Source organism: Phoenix dactylifera, chromosome 1 (assembly GCF_051530095.1).
Source record: "Phoenix dactylifera cultivar Ajwa chromosome 1, Ajwa_hap1_PhDact_Kaust_v1.1, whole genome shotgun sequence".
Lineage (NCBI taxonomy): Eukaryota > Viridiplantae > Streptophyta > Magnoliopsida > Arecales > Arecaceae > Phoenix > Phoenix dactylifera.
The window spans coordinates 16,848,775-16,861,406 of record NC_143190.1 but is presented as its reverse complement, the minus strand read 5'-3'; positions in this window follow the sequence as shown (position 1 = coordinate 16,861,406).

Here is a 12,632-nt window from a genome sequence, read left to right as displayed (position 1 = left end):
GATATATATATTTTAAAATATTAATTTTTTTTTTTTGAATTTTGGAGAGGGTTGAGTTTTATAGAGATAGTGAAGAGATGTGGCTTACCTTGAAAAAAAAACATGGAAAGGTTTCAGGGTGAGAAGAGAAACAGGTTGACATATTATCCACGAGGTAGTAAGCAAGGGCGGCCCAAAACATTTGGGGGCCTAAGGCGAATCCAATAAATGAGGCCTTTTTTTTAATAATAAATTTTTTAATAAATATAAAATACTTAAAAAATGATATGAAAATAGATAGCTATTAAGTACACTATTTCAACGAAGATGCATGAATCTAATAAAAACAGACAAGAAACTTTTTTAATTTAATATAACTCTTCAATGGGAGCACAGAAAAATAATTACCCTAAAAGAAGGGCCATGAAACTGATTAAATAACTGAGATAATGCTTGACAATACTATTTACCCCGTCAAGCAAGAGCAGAATAGGAAAAGGTCATCCCATGGCACTTCATGGCCAAGGTAAAAAAAAAGAATTTGTCCAGAAAGGGGCCTCCCTATAAAAGAAAGTAGGGGCATTATGGAAAATTCACTCCATCTAATTAATAAAAGTCCCATCCCACCATCTCCCCTTCCAATGAGTACCCAAGCAGCGCCTGCAACATCACACAGCAGCCATTGAACCCCCTCCCTCCTTTTCTCTCTGTACCACCCAAGAGGGAAGAGGGAAGAAGAAACCGAGAGGAGAAAATTAAAAGAATCTCCACCCTCCAAGAAGTCCATTTCCAATCCCCCTTTCTTCCTGATGGCCCGGCTGGGTCAGGAGTAATGTGAGGGAAAGAAAACCAAGACCAAAACCAAAAAAGAGAAGGGATGAAAGATGAGAGTGGCTTCAGGCGTGTATCAAGCCAACCAAATCCTTTTCTTCCTGATGGCCCACTGCCCAGGCCAGCGCCCAGCTACGACTCTAGCTATTGGAGACGGATGGAAAAGGCAGAAGGCTACAGATTAAATTAAAAAAAAAAACTATGCAGTGGGAACCGTGGGTCGGGGGCCGACCGCCTAAGTCGCCTAAGGCCCGAGCCGGCCCTGGTAGTAAGATAGTATCCATCAACTTATTTATACAATAATAACATCACGACCTTTTTGAAGGGAATCATACAAGCCCATCCATCCATCCATCCATCGAACGCTGGTACACCCCAAGCTCAATCCTCCTGCACGGCTGCATCGATCTCGTGCATTTCACGTGTCAAGTACTAGAGCACCGCAACGCACGGAGCCGGTCCTTACCTATCAGCCTCGCAACCTGACCTCACACACAGCCATCGAACCCTCTCTCTCAATCATGGGCCCATCCACCTAATCCTCCATCTCTCGCCCCTATCTGAGTTGGTTCCTTCCGAGTCCGTTTCAAGGTCTCTCTAGCATTGTAGGCGATAAAAAGGTTAAAAATGAGGCCCCGGGTCTCCTACACCCCACCAGCGCCATCCGCTCGTCCCCGCTAGCAGATATAAATTAGAACGGGTTCCGGCGGAGATTCCACAGCCGCCGCTCTTTCTCCTCTCTTTCTCCTCGCCGTCCTCGCCGTCCGCCGCTTTCAAGGCCACGAGAACGAGCGCAGCGAGAGGGAGAGAGAGAGATAGCAAGATGAAGGCTACTGTGAAGGGGAGATACGAGGTGGACAAGAGCTCCGCTACCGCCACCTTCGCCGTCAACGCCGGGGACCTCAAGCTCAAGGCCTCCATGACCGACGCCACCTTCGTCCAGGGCCCTTCCCTCAACGGCCTCGCCCTCTCCCTCGAGAAGCCCGGCTCCTTCATCATCGACTACAACGTCCCCAAGAAGGCAATCCGTCGCACCCCCCCCCCCCCCCCCCCCCAATCCCTCTTCCCCTCGCAAGCTTCGACTCTTAGGGTTAGGGTTTGTGATTTCTTGTGTAATCTCTGATATTTGCTTGTTTGTCTTCAGGATGTTAGGTTTCAGTTCATGAACTCGGCGAGGGTTTTGGACAAGACGGTGAATCTGACCTACACGCATGCCCGCGGGGACAATCGGGTGGGCATCGACGGCTCGGTGGCGTTCGATCCGGCGAACAAGGTGTCGGTGAGTTATGCTCTGGATTCGGGGAATTGTAAGGTGAAGTATGTGTACACCCACGGGGTGCTGAGGAGGACAGTGCTGGAGCCCTGCTATGACGTGTCGAAGAACTCGTGGGATTTTGCGGTGACGAGAAAGTTTGAAGGGGGTGATTCGCTTAAGGCCACCTACCAGACGTCGTCCAAGCATCTCGGGCTGGAATGGAACAGGGAGTCAAAGTTCAATGGGTCCTTCAAGGTAACCTGTTACTGAATTGGGACTGTTCTCTTGCATCAAAATTTGATTTTGAAGAGGAAAGCATGAACGATTAGATAAAATTCATAGTTATGCTCAACTTTATTCTCTTCTGTCTTGTTCTTGAGAGTAGTCTAGATTAGAGACTAGATATTACCTATAACAACCCTAAAGAAACATATTACCTATAACAACCCTAAAGAAACACTACAGTATAGTCTGTGTCAGAAGATATTATTTGGATTTTTTGGTCTTGTATATGTACCTAAGATTTACCTAGTGTAACACGAATCCTCATATAGTCCCCTGTTTAAGCTCTGGCATCATCGCTAGGCTAAGAGTTCAAATTTATTTAAATCTGATAACATTTATAACAACCTAATACCTCACCTAAAAAGGCTAGCCGGAAAGTATTATTTGGATTTCTTGTTCATATATAAGTATTCAAGATCTACCTAGCAAATAACCGATGTGAGACTAAACACACACCTACATAGGTCCTCACAATTTATTAGCAACTGTCTCATCAATCGTAAATATAAAAAAGGGCGTGGGCTGAAATAAAGAAATTGCTGTAGAAGAGTGCTGTAATCATTGTAGGTTCTATAGATCCATATCATGTTCAATATGAAATCCAAGAAAGAATGAGGGATGAGGGTGCAAGGTGCTTAAGTCCACTGGAAGAAAAAAAGGAAGAAGAAGACCTTGGTGCCTGCTAGATGAATACAGAGCATTCCATGCCATGTTGGGAAAGGAGATATCTCTTCGAAGCCTCATATATCCACATCCAATAAATGGAAATGCCATGAAGAGAAACCTTAGTTATTGCTGTAGCCAAGGGAAAGGGAAAAGATGAGTATGTAAAGGAAAGTGGAGAGGAAAGAGGGGAAAAGGAGTAGTTGATAGGTGTGGAAGATGGCAAGACGAGTAAAATACTGATATAAATATAAGAGAGGAAAGGAGGGGAAAATATTCAGGGATTTGACCCTTCAATTGTTGTATCTGTACAAGGTATCTTGGTTCAGCCTAAGAGGAAAAGAGAGAAATGAGTGGTTAATTAAGTTATTTTCAGGGTCGATGGGCGCAATTTAAATGGTTAATGGGGCGTTATTAGATCTATTTAGGTTAATAGAGAGATTTTATTAGTTTATGGAATGTCCCTAGGATCAATTTAAGGTGGACCATCATACATAAGTGAGTCTATGGTGCGCATTGCAAACACATGCACACATTTTACAACTGCACCTGTATGGTGCTTAAATGTTGTTATGCTAGTCATGTTACAATCCATAGAGGGGGATTTAAATAGCTTCCACATCAACAGCCTATTTTACAGTCAAATTAACAACTCATGAACTTATTCTCAGTCAAATTCACCACTCTGAAACTTATAATTTAAAAACAGAAAAAGGAGGGAAGAATCAACTCAAAATAATTTAAAAGGGAAGAATCAACTTGATATATTTATGATGCCTGCATCAACATTTCTGTCTGTTTATACATAATATTTTACTAGTTATGGAAGGGCAGCAAGTTGGTAGGAAAGCTTCGATGCTTAGTTTGCTCGAGGCAAGTATTTTACAGACTGGGCATGATATGTTGTTCTTTGAATGACCACCTCTGACACTCTTTTGCTGATCTTAGAATTTTTATTGGGAGAGTGATTCTGCCACTAAGGGAACTTATGTCCTTTCTTGCACGAGAGCAGTCATAACTCAACAACTACTTGATAGATGATGAAAATGTTAAATTTCATTTTGTGCCTGCTTGGGAAATCCTGCAGGAATATCCTGCAGGAATCAGGCCTGTTGGCCTGCTCAGCCTGTAGGCCCCTTCTAGTTTTAGACCAAATCCTGTTTGTGGGCCTGTAGGCCTATAGGAGAAAAAAAAGATGCATGGATTGCCTCCCATAAGATTTGGGCGAGGCGATTATTGGTTTGATATGAGCTCTACCTAAATAGACTGCCCAATCCATGAATCCAACAGAAAATCCAGCCCAATCCTGTTGGATTTCCCAAATAGGCCCTTAATTGAGGAGAATTGATGTTGTATGTATTGAGAAAGCCCTATGGAGTCTGAAAGTTGGGGTAAATCAGGTTTTGGGTGTGTTGGAACATTATCTAGTGAGGTTTGTCGATTTCAGACAAATTGGGTCCATGTGAATCGAGCATTTTAGGGCAATGCAGCATATGAATGTCTTTTCTAAAAGCTTATAGAAAGCCCCAAAAGACTATTGCATATTGGGATTTGTAGTCTAAGTTCCTGTTTGGGATTGCTATTAGCATTAGAGCTTTTAGAAGTTGAGTTTTCGGAAAGTAGAGCTTTTGGAAGTAGAATATTTATAAAAAGCTATTTGCTGTTTAGTAATTACATTTTTATGAAACTTTAACATATGTTTGGTAACCGAAATAAGAAAATGCTTTTCGTATGATAAAATGACAATAAAGGATATTGCATTGTGAAGTATAATATAATATATACTATTACATATTATTACATATTAAAATATTATTATAATATAGTATAATATGATATTGAATACTATAGCATAATAATATAACATAATATGATATGATATGATTTGATATGATATAATCATGTATTATTAATAGTACAATATTACTACAATATGATACAATATAATATAATATTATTATAACTATGACAATATATAATATAATATTATATAATAATATTGTAATATAATATAACAATATAATATAATACAACAGATTAGAATCTAATCTAATAATAGATTATATTATATTAGATTGTATTATTGTAATACAATTATATTATATTTTATGTTTATATTATAATAATATAATATAATATAATGTAATATAATCTAATATATTATTTTGTTATATTATTAATAATATTATAATAAGAATATATTATATTATAATTATGTATTACTACAATAATATAAAATATTATATAATAATATAATATTTTATTAATTTATTATTATATTATATTATATTTATAGTATAATAATATATTATGATATGATATGATATGATATAATATAAGATGTCATCATGAGATTTGTTGGTGGGCATTTTGGTCATTAGAAAATTTTTATTAAAATCAAAATAGCTTTTCCATAATGGCCAGAAAGCACTTTTGGGGAGAAGCTCTGAAATAGAGTTTTTTCCAAATAGACACTTTCAGCTTTCTGACAAAGTCAAAATAATTTCTCGATTTTTTTACCAAACACCACTATATCATCCAAAAGTACTTTTAGAGGGTCAGAAAAAGCTTTCTAGCCCATCAAAAGTTTTTCCAAACAGGGCCTAAATGGTTAACAAGGCATTATTTCAGCTTCCAAGTGAGAAATTGTAGGGGAGTACTGCTGGCTTCTACCATTTATTTATTTATTTATTATTCTTGGTACCTTAGGAAAGGCGCACATGACTTATACATGGGTTTAGTTAATCTAGTCACAATTACTTCAAAATTTTTTCCTAATCTAGTCTAGTTTCTTCAAAAATTTTTCCTTTTCTCTTATTTAATCATCTTACTGTATCTACTTGTTTATAGTGGTTTACTTTTCAGAACATGCACAAAGATGTTAAGCCTGATTTCTGTCTGATTTCTGTTTGGATCATCATCATCATCTTCTTCTTCTTCTTCTTTCATTTTTTTTCTTCTTCTTTCTTTTTTTAATCTTGTACATCCTTTTTTCTGTTTCAATAAAGCATAAACAATTTTTTCCTCCTCTTCTGCTTCTTCGCCCTTAGAAAACCTAGGAATACATTGTTGTACCGATTATTATCTGTTTTCTAGTGGTAGAAGTAGAATACTATTCCATTTTCCGGCAACCATGTCTTGCAAGAAACGCTCAAGCCTGCACTGTTTTTGTGTTCTTAAATATGATTGTTTATAAGGTGACATATTTAGAGGTATTCTTTAATAAATATTGTATAGCGTTTTAAAGATATGCTACTTTCTTCAAATTCTACAATCAAGGAGTGGATTTGTGATTCTGTATGCTCATGGGGTTCTGATAACAACTTCTATCTTTACATTGTTTAATTTTTGTGGTTTCTTTTCTCATTATTTTGCCCTCTCTATATCAGTGCTTGCTAGTGAGATCTTAGAATTGTTTTCAGGAATATGATAAGATCAAATTTATGGATTGGTTGAATTGTTGAAGTTTTAAAAATAAAATGAGGTAGCAAGCAGAAGAGTGCCCTATAAGTGATATGGAGTTAATGACAAGCTAGGAAGGGATACAAGTTGTTAGAACCTTAGAACTAGCTTAAGATGCAGCATGCATGTGTACAAGTTACTTAAACAGAGCCAGAATAAAGATTCTTTTTCATATGCTACAATGATCAGAGACAGATCTAGTAATGCTTGAGAGTCATGCTGTGATATTAATTAGAGGATCTGAAATGCAGAAGCTGAGACCTGACAACTTCTCAAGGTGTCATATAGATCTTGCAAATACCACATGCTTATTGTTGTGGTGTTTCCACATTTTTGGGCACCACAATCTGTGTCGTACATGTTTGCTGCTGCTATATTCTTGGCTTCTGTCTACTGTAACATGCTCAACGAGTTCATATTTAGGAACCTGAAAAAGTGCTGCCATTTGTTTATGAAACTGGAATGGAAGCCAACTATTGGCTTATGCTAGTGCCACTACCTGCTTTGTACATGCTACTAGGGATGATAAGGCTTTAAGTATTGCTTCTTATGCTGTGGCAGGATATTCTTGTTCTATTATTCAGGTATATGGTTTTTCTTTTCTCTAATTCTCCTTCCCAAACAATAACGGAAGGACCAGACTTGTAATCTTCTGTATTTATTACATTTTTTATGGGTGTTAATTTAATTGTATTTCCTTTTAGTAGAGCCCTCCCGTAGCATTATGTACACCTATCTTTATGTTTTCCGAAGGAGGTCAAGATAATTGAGGTTTTACATTTTTCTGTGGTTTTCTCAGTGGTTAGAGCTGGAAGAGCTCCATTTACTCCAAATGAATTATGCATCATAGCAAATAGATCAGTTTCTTTTAATTTTAGTCAATGTCAAATGCAGTTTTGATGTTTTAATGAATCATATCTAGATATAGAAACAATAAACTCCACTCAGTACTGTTACGGGGGAACTTAGCCACCATGCCCCACGTGACCGGCACGCGCGCCCAGGAAGACTACGGCAGCCCCTTGATCCAGCAATCCGACCCCGAGTCGGACATCTTCGGCTCCGCAGCCCGACCCCGAGTCGGCAGCCCCTTGATCCAGCAATCCGACCCCGAGTCGGACATCTTCGTCTCCGCAGCCCGACCCCGAGTCGGCAGCCCCTTGATCCAGCAATCCGACCCCGAGTCGGACATCTTCGGCTCCGCAGCCCGACCCCGAGTCGGCTGCCCCTTGATCCAGCAATCCGACCCCGAGTCGGACATCTTCGTCTCCGCAGCCCGACCCCGAGTCGGACATCTCTCGATAACGACAGGCTATTCCCCAGAGGCACGCCGCAGCCTCCTGCTCCACTACTCCCTGCAACGGTTGTATCTGGCGCTGCTCCACGATCCCCTGTAACAGCCGTACAAGGCGGAGCTCCACTACGCCCTGTCATGGCCGTACCCAGCGCTGCCCCACGACGCCCTGTAACGGCCGTGTCAGTGGCAGCTCCATCGTGCCCCACGATGACGAACCCCCCTGAAAGACCCCCCAGCCTGGTATATATGCGGCTGGGGGGAGGAGGGGGGTGGAGGTAAGCAAGAACTTCCAGAGCATTCTCTTACTTGCTACTATTATCTCTCCTTATCCTCCAATCTCCTCTGACTTGATCGTCGGAGGGCCCCCGCTACCCTAGTGGTGGTGCGAGGCTTGCTTGCAGGTTTCCCGGTGGAAGGTGGAGCGCAATCAACACCAACCAAGGCAACTCAAACGGAACCCCGTTCACACCGCTGTGCCAATCGTTCTCGGTTTGGACCACCAGCAACAGTTGGCGCTAGAGGAAGGGCCGAATCTCAGAGCGATCGTAATGGCACGGCGAGGTGGTCGTGGAGCTTCCAATGCCTCCGGTCGCGGGGCCTCTCGCGCCTCTGGCCGGGAGGCCGCTGCGTCTCCAACACATTCTCAGCAACACTCCACCGCTCCACCTCCCATTCAGATGGTCGAAGCCGCTCAGTTCGACCAGTTAGCCCAGCAGGTTCGCACCCTCTCGGAGGCAGTGCAGAACCTGCAGGGTGTGATGTCTCGGGCGCCGCAGCGGGCCCAGGAGCCGCTGCTCCCTGAGCGCTCACCTGTCCTCCTCAACCCGCGCTCCTTCCTCTCCCATGGGGAGGAGCGCCGGCGCGAGGAAGATTCTCGAGCACGGTCCATTCTGCCGGGACCTTCCCATCGGAGCTGCGCGGGGTACGAGAGGCGGGCCCGGGCGCGTTCCCAGACCCCCCAGTCCTCAAGGAACCCGCGCTCCAGTCGGTCCCCCTCTCGGTGCTCCTTGTCTCCCACCCATCGGTCGCGCTCCCTGGACCGGCGGGTGGACGATCTCCACCGACAACTCCAGGTCCTGAAGGGCCACTCCAAAGATCCCTTCGCCGACTTGGAGATCTCCTCCCAGCCGGCGCTTGCCTCGAGGATCCTGCGGACCCCGAATCCGCCGGGGTTTAAAATGCCGGCGATCGAGCCCTATGACGGGGCGGCGGACCCGCGGGATCACGTCGAGAGTTTCAGGACCCTTATGCTCCTCCACGGAGCATCAGATCCTCTCCTCTGCAAGGCCTTCCCGGCGACCCTCCGTGGTCCGGCAAGGGCGTGGTTCGCCGGCTTGGAGGCTAACTCAATCCAGTCCTTCGACCAGTTTACTCGCCTCTTCATCACCCATTTCGCCGTCAGTAGCCGGCGGCGACTGGTCTCCGACTCCCTCTTTGATGTCCGGCAAAACGAGGGAGAAAGCTTGCGGGATTATCTTACCCGCTTCAATAAGGCTACGCTGGAAGTCCGGAACCTGAGCCAGGAGGTGGCTCTTTCAGCCCTGAAGCGTGGCTTCCGAAAGGGCAGACTCACCTTCTCCCTGGACAAACGCCTGCCGCGGAGCTTCCCGGAGCTGTTGTCCCGGGCGAACCAGTATGCGGACGCCGAGGAGGCGGCCGCCCACCGGAGCAAGGAGGCCGCCGAGATCCCTCCAAAGCTCGGGAAGAAAAGGCGAAAAGAGGCACACCAGAGGAGGAGCCCGACGCCTCAACGTCGGCGCAGAAGCCTGTCGCCGGCGAGGAACCACGGCGCCCTACGCCCTCGTTCTCCGCCCCGACGTTTCAACCGGTACACTCCTCTCCTGACTCCCCGGGCCCAGATCCTCATGGAAATCAAGGGGCGGGAGGACCTCCCGGTCCCGAGACAGATGAAGAAGATTCCTGAGAGGAGGCCCTCTCGGGCGTACTGTGAGTACCACCGGGACCACGGCCACGACACCGAAGACTGCTTCCAGCTTCGGGACGAGATCGAGGCTCTCATCCGCCGAGGGCGTCTCGGTCGATATGTGAACGACCGACGTCCCCCCGCAGACCCGCGTCCGGCCGACCCGGCCCCTCAGGAGCCTCGGGAGCAGAATCGACCCGTCGCGGGCGTGATCCACACTATCACTGGGGGCTGCCCCCGGCCCGAGAGGAACGCAGGGGGCTCGACTGAAGCGTCAGGGGCAGCCGTCGCAAAGAGGCAAAGGGTCGGTAATGTAATCACTTTTTGTGATGAAGATGTAAAGGGGGTTCAGACCCCCCACGATGACGCCATGGTGATCTCCCTCACTATGGCAAACTATGATGTAAGGCGTGTTCTTGTGGATAGTGGAAGCTCAGCTGATATTTTGTTTTACGAGGCCTTCCAAAAGATGAGCTTGTCCAGACAATTGTTGCACAAAACATCCACCCCCCTCATAGGATTCACTGGTGACGCTATCTCGGCCGAAGGTGTCGTTGAGCTGCCTGTGACTGCGGGCGTTGTACCCGCAGAAGCCACGGTGCGGCTCGGGTTCTTGATCGTCCGTGTTCCCTCGGCCTACAACGCTATCCTCGGACGACCCGGACTGAACGCCCTTCGCGCGGTGGTCTCTACGTACCACTTGCTCATGCGGTTCCCCACGGCGGCCGGGATTGGAGAGGTCTGAGGTGACCAACCGACCGCGAGGCAATGTTTTCTAGCAACTCTCAAAGGGAAGAAGCCCGTAGAAGCCTTAAGCGTCGAGTCCCTCGACGCCAGAGACGAGGTGGCCTTGCGGCACGGGGAGCCGGCCGAGGGTGTGATCGAAGTTCCCCTCGAGGAAGGTCGCCCGGACAGGACGATCCGGGTCGGCGCCAATCTCGACCCGGGAGCTCGGGCCCGGTTGGTGGAATTCCTCCGAGCCAATGTCGATGTGTTTGCCTGGTCGGCGGCCGATGTACCTGGGATCGACCCGGAGGTCATTTCTCACGCCCTCAACGTCGACCCGACCCACCGACCGGTAAAACAGAAGAAGAGACACTGTGCCCCGGATCGGATCCGAGTGGTCGACCAGGAGGTAGACAAGCTCTTGGAGGCAGGATTCATAAGGGAGGTCAGCTACCCCGAATGGCTGGCAAATGTCGTACTTGTCCGGAAGGCGAGCGGAAAGTGGAGGATGTGCGTCGACTACACCGACCTGAACAAGGCATGCCCCAAGGATAGCTTTCCGCTTCCGCGGATAGACCAACTGGTCGACGCGACTTCCGGATATCAGCTGCTGTCTTTCATGGACGCCTTCTCCGGCTACAACCAGATAATGATGGCTCCACAGGACGAGGAGAAAACTGCCTTTATAACAGACCGGGGGCTGTACTGTTACAAGGTAATGCCCTTCGGTCTGAAGAATGCTGGCGCCACTTACCAGCGCCTCGTCAACAAAATCTTCAAAGAGCAAATTGGCCGGAACATGGAGGTGTACGTGGACGATATGCTGGTGAAGAGCCGCCATGCAGACCAGCACATCGCGGATTTGGAGGAGACTTTCGCCACCTTGCGGAAGTTTCGCATGAAGCTGAACCCAGCGAAGTGCGCCTTTGGCGCTTCGGCCGGGAGGTTCCTCGGTTTCATTGTCAACCAGCGGGGGATCGAAGCCAACCCGGACAAAATCAAGGCCATCCAAGATATGTCCCCTCCGACCAAAGTGAAGGAGGTTCAGGAGCTCGCTGGGAGGGTCGCCGCGCTCGGACGATTTGTGGCAAAATCGGCCGAACGCTGCCAACCTTTCTTCAAGGTGTTGAAACGCCCGAAAGACTTCCTCTGGACGGCCGAATGTCAAGCAGCATTCAACCAGCTCAAGGAATACTTGGCGTCTCCTCCCCTGCTGTCCAAGCCGCAAGAAGGGGAGATGCTCTACCTCTATCTGGCGGTCTCCCCAACCGCAGTCAGTGCGGTACTGGTTCGGGAAGAGGCAAAGCTCCAGAAGCCTGTGTACTACATCAGCCGGGTCCTACGGGATGCCGAGACGCGGTATACGAAGGCTGAAAAGATCGCCTTCGCGCTGCTGACCGCGACCAGGAGGCTTCGCCCCTATTTCCAGGCCCATTCTGTCACCCTCTTGACCGATCAACCGCTGCGGCAGATCCTCAGCAATCCTGAGAATGCGGAACGGCTGGTGAAGTGGGCAGTAGAACTTGGTGAGTTCGACATCCGCTACCAGCCCCGACCCGCCATCAAGGCCCAGGCGCTCGCGGATTTCCTCGCTGAGTGCACGGTGCAGGAGGCGGAACCTAGGTCGCCGGAAACACCCAGCCTCGACCTCCCGATTTGGACGCTTCACATCGATGGGTCGTCGAACCCCGAAGGTGGAGGGGCCGGGCTGGTCCTTACCAGTCCTGATGGAGTGATAGCCGAGTATGCCTTGAGGTTCGGATTTCCAGTGACCAACAACGAGGCGGAGTACGAGGCCCTAGTCGCGGGACTCAAACTCACCAAGGAGCTCGGCATCCGGCGCCTGAAGGTCTTCACCGACTCCCAGCTGGTGGTCGGGCAGGTCCGTGGGGAGTTCGAGGCCCGGAACCCGACCATGCAGAATTACGTCCGGAAGGTGCAAACACTCATTTCCGACCTCGGCAGTGTCGACATCCAGCAGGTCCCAAGAAGTGAAAATGCCAGGGCCGACAGGTTGTCCCGCTTAGTGGGCGCAGACGCGCACAACTTGTCGAGGGCGATCTACCTGGAGACCCTGGATGCCCCGAGCATCGGCGAGGCTGGAGCGGTGATGGCGATTGATCCGGAGCCGTCTTGGATGGACCCGCTTGTCGCCTACCTCGCCGAAGGGATTCTCCCTGAAGACGAAGATCAAGCTCGGCGACTTGTTA